Raw genomic sequence first — 5,312 nt, 5'->3', positions numbered from 1 at the left:
GGCATATTTAAAGGGATTCTCCAAGATGATTTCCTAAATATTTATACTACACTAACATAGGGAGAACACCTAAAAGTTAAGATGTTGCTTGCATGCATCTTGTGAAGACATGGATGGATCAAGTTGTGCCCATCACCAAAGTTGTGTCAAATGTTGTGCTCATCATCAGGGAGCTATAAGTTGTGGAATTTTATTAGTTGTTGAGGTTGTATTCATCATAGAAGATGTTTTTTTTGGTAAGGTTGTGTCTCTATCACTCAAGCTATGTCCATCATTGTGGTCATGTATGTCACCAAGGTTATATGTCTATCACTATGGTTGTACCTATCAGAATAGTTGTTTTTCTTGTCATCACTATCATCGTGCTTGTCTTTGTGTCCATTTTTTCCATTATTGTCACCATATCCATGTATGTCACCATCATTGTATCCTTTTTCATCACTACCACCTTGTCAATTTTTGAGTTCATAATCATGTCTATCACCATTATTATGTCTATCATCTTCATTGTTTCCATTATCATCATTGTCTCTGTGTCTATTGGTGAATCTATCATCATGTCTATCATTGTCATTGTGTTTGTCAATATCATTGTGTTAGTCACAGACATTGAATCTGTCTCTATCATCATTATACATTTGTAATAATGGTTTCATCCATTGTAGTAATTATGTTTTTCATCATTGAGATGTTTCTCATGGTCAAGGCTTTATCCATCATTGAGGCTTTAGTTGTGGTTTTCTATACCACCAAGGTTTTATCTCTAGCTTAAAAAAAAAAATTCCATTGAAGTACTCTCCATTAAGGCTTTCCCTACTAAGGCTCCCTTCACCGAGGTGCTCATGGTTAGGGTTTCCTTTGTTGATTTACTCTCCATCAAGGTTCCTTTCAGTGAAGTACTCTTCATTGAGACTCCCATCATCATGTCATCCTTCTCCAAAGCTCTTGTCATTGAAATAATCATTGTACAACCCTACTTTAATGATATTCCCACCATTAAAGCTCTCTTCATCAAGGTTTTTTCTGTTGAGAATATAATAGTAATTGTTGAGATTGTTTTAGTGACTAAGTTTGTGCTAACACTGACATCTGTGTGCATGATCACACCCAAAGAGAGTTTTGAACATAATGACATGAAATATTTTATCAATTTGTATCACTAGGATCCGAATGAAGCTTAAAAAAAATGTTTATATTAGAGTGGTATGGTAGATGCTCAACTACTCTGTAGTGCAAGTGAGGTTTGATAAAAAATTTACTCATTTCACCTTCGTGTTTTGTTTAGGATCCTAGTGAAAATAGAAAAGCCAATTACAAAATGAACCTTCATAATGCTCTCATTTATGGGATGAGAGAAATGTTACTATTGGCGTAAATAGATATTTACTATTCACACTTTACTAAAGTTTACTTAGGTTAGTGCATTATTTTATTATTTTGCATTATTTTAGTATTTATTTTTATGAGACACTTAGGAGTTTTTGTACTTTTATGATTTGTCATGTTAACAACATAGTTATTTAAACTTCTAATTTAGCACATGGTGTCTACATCATAAATTTTCATGTTACACCATTGTAGGCTTATCCTCTTATCATTGCACTTACTTTCGTTCTTAATGGAGGATAACCCATATTTAGTGGACATGTGCTTGGTTGTATGACTTATCATGATGCTAATTCCTAGGCATTCTAGATGCATCTCAGAGGCCTTTATATATAGGCACTCCTAGTGTACTTGTACATTGAATTGAATACTATACAATTATTCTAATCATACTTTGGTCTATTTTGTGCTTGTGTTTGAGTTCCTTGGTCTTGGGTGAATTTTTCCCTAAGGAAAATTCTTACATGGTATCAGAGCTGAGGGAGATACTCATCACAAAGCCACTAGGGACCTTGTTGCTTCATCTCTTGAAGGGACCTTATTAAAATCTAAAGCATCTACAGTAATTATGAGCATCTAGAGCCAAATAAAACCTCGCCATTGCATCTGGAGTGACAATTCGGTGAATATCAACTATAAATTTGCCTATTTTAGGCCATAGTCAATCGTGGGGCAATATTTTTTTGCAAATTGGAACCCAAAGGCCCGATTTGCAAATCTAGTATGGTCATTCTTTGATCCATTTAATTTATTTTTTGGATCAACTTAATTCTACAATTTTGAATTTTTTTTTTGAATTTCACCAAGTCAGGCTTGCAAAGAAAATTTATTTGCAGAACTGGGCAGTCACACCTTGGCCCTAAAAAGACACCCTAGCCCTCCAAGGAGGAATATTCTATTACATGTGGCATATTCTTCTATTAGTCAACTTTAATTCCAAATCTGACAGAATATTCCACATTAGACTAGCTTACTAATACTTTTGGTAGGTCATACCATCAAATTCCAATGGATGGCAAGAAATCCGACCTTGCCTTCCTACATACACTGGTAGGCTTTGTTATTTACATACTGTAGACACCTAAATTTAATTACATCACTTCCGTAATCTTATTTAGTTATCTCTAAAGGCATCATTAATTAAATGCTTATTTAATTAATCCTTTGCCATCCCCTAGCTGATTAATTTGAGTAATCATCTATAGTCCTAATTGATAAATCAAATAACCTATTATTTATCAATTAAATCCTATTCTTCTATCTAAATCCAAAATCCCCATTTATTAAATAAACCTATTTGATAAATAAAAACCTCAAATCTAAAAGCCCCTAACTTATTCCTAAACCCTATTTTTAGCCTAATCCACCCCATCCACCCATACTAACTAAGCTTAGTCACTAACTCACCCACCCTCATGAATGCCATCCACTTGCAAATCTCTAACATCCCTAATCTAATCCTAAACCCAAGCCTAATCCACCCCTTAATGTTGTCACATTCCCTAAACAAGCTTAAGACTTTCTTAAGCCAAAGAAAGTCAACAATCTCAACTCCCCTCAAAATATCCCAACCACCCAACAATGAATGCACTTACAAAAGCCATAAAGACTCTTACAAGCTCTTACAAGCCATAATGAAGGGTCATTATGAAGATATTATCCTTTGAGCCTCCTTTGTTGACTCATCCTTCCCCTTTCCTCCATCCACTCACCTTGTGACATGTGTCACTCCCTGATTGGTGTTAAACAAGCACAATCCATGTGCTCCCTTTTGAGTGCATCTTAGCCCTCCATAAGCTTTTTCCTCTCCTTCCATCTTAGCCCTCCATCCCTCAAACCTCTTTCCTATTTAAGGAATCCTCTCCCAAGCCATTTCAAAACACAATCCATCAAGTGAAGTTATAATGCCATTTTGAAGCCAAATCCATACTTTTGCATGCATCCACACCAAAAATCCCAACAATCTCCATTGAAGCTAGTTTGAAGCTTGAGCATACATCCCAAATCCTATCAAATAGACTCATCCCTAAATCAAATGACCATCCTCATTGGGAGAGCCATTCCATGGCTCATATTCTCATTTTGAGGGTTTCACTTTGTCTCTCATATATGTTATGTCTTTTATGCTAGTTAATACTTTGTTCTTTTGATAGATTAGTATTACTTGCTAACATATTTCTCATATACACATACCTTGTATAGTTCTTTTTAAACATAGGTTGAGTCCTTAATGTGATCAATGTAGGACTAATGTCCCAAGCCAATAATTGAATCCAACCCTCGTGATTTTTAAATCTCGCACGCTGTGGCCAAGATCTTTGGCGACACACGACATCCAATATTTCTACAACTCCAATGCCCAGTAATGCACTACCATGCGACATTCAATAGTTCTTCCATATATAAATCATAGAGACCTCATCAGAGACACCATGCAAACCCATCCACCACATAATGTGTGACACGTGTTAGACAAAAGATTGCCTACACAACTGCCAATGCAAGAGGCCATAAAAACATGTCACCAAATAGTCATCGTACACGTAAGCCACCGAGTCAGACTTCCATATGCTAAATCAACATACCATGCAAAAATAATCGTATAGGTTCGTATAATTGATATCATCAGCCATACAATTGATGTCATCTCCACATTAGCTAGGGCTTGTATTTTTTCTGACATCAGCAAACTGCTAGCCTAAATTTGGTGACCATCTAATTTTCATTCCAAGGCAATTTTGAACTACTGCAATGACCATTTGACCATCAAATTTAACATGATGTTTTCCTCTCTAGACCCCTATTAAAATGTAGTTTTGATTTGGTAGCCCAAATTTGAGAGGTCGTAACTCAATCATCCAAACTCCAAATCAAGTGTTATTTTTTTTTATTTTAGGTAAAATTTATTAAATTTTTGAGTGGTGTAGTTTTTTTCTAGTCTTGGTGCATGGATTTGTTAAAAATAGTAATTTTTGGTGACTATACCTATCCAATCCTCCATTTTGCAACTTCAAACGCTCGGTACGAGCTCATCTAGACTACTTGTTAGGTTCCATTTTTTTGAAAGTGCATATTTTTTCATCTATTTTGTAGATCTATAGTCAAACTATATGCTTGTTTGGACAAAAATACCACTTTTAGAAATAGGTCCTATTTTGCATTGTACTGCTTCACAATTGTTGTATTTTTTGAACTACATTGTAAAGGTCTACATTTGTACTCTATATAGAGGTTGTAATGAGAAAAATCAAAAGCCCACTTTGTCCATTTTGACAAGTGGCCTATTGTAAATGCACTATATATAAAGTGCTAAAATCATTCATTTGGGGGAGGTGGAGGGGGGGCAATTTTTTGATTGAGTGAAAAGGGGGGGTGTGTACTATGTGTTGTGTCTCCTTGATCTTGTCCTCTTGCATTATGGATTCTTTTTCAAAGTTAACTCCACATAATTATGCTACTTAGAAAGAAAACATTAAGAAACCATTAGTAGAAAAAGGTTTATAGCATGATGTAACTGGTGTAGCAAAGAAACCGCCAACTGATGCTAATGAAGCTTGGAGAGAAGACTGGGAATCAAAACAAGAGATGGTCCTAGGAAACTTTTTGAAAAATATCTCTAATCCTATCAAATCTCACATTAGGAAGCTTACCGATCCAATAGAGATTTTGGATAAACTTGAAGTATTGTATGGGATAGTAGATGAAGACGTGGCTTACACCATCGAGGACAAACTTCTAAAGTTGGATCCTAGAAATTTCAACACCATCAAAGGCTATCTTACCCAAGTAGACATGTATAGGGCACAACTTAAGGATTGTGGTGAACCAATCATGGAAAGATGATCAAACACATTATGACTCATCTTTCACCTGAATATGGTCCTTTTGTTTCTAGTTTTAATACTCACAAATTAAGAATGGGTAGT

Source organism: Cupressus sempervirens, chromosome 7 (assembly GCF_028749045.1).
Source record: "Cupressus sempervirens isolate cs-2001-9-10 chromosome 7, ASM2874904v1, whole genome shotgun sequence".
Taxonomy (NCBI): Eukaryota; Viridiplantae; Streptophyta; class Pinopsida; order Cupressales; family Cupressaceae; genus Cupressus; species Cupressus sempervirens.
This window is presented reverse-complemented; position numbering follows the sequence as displayed.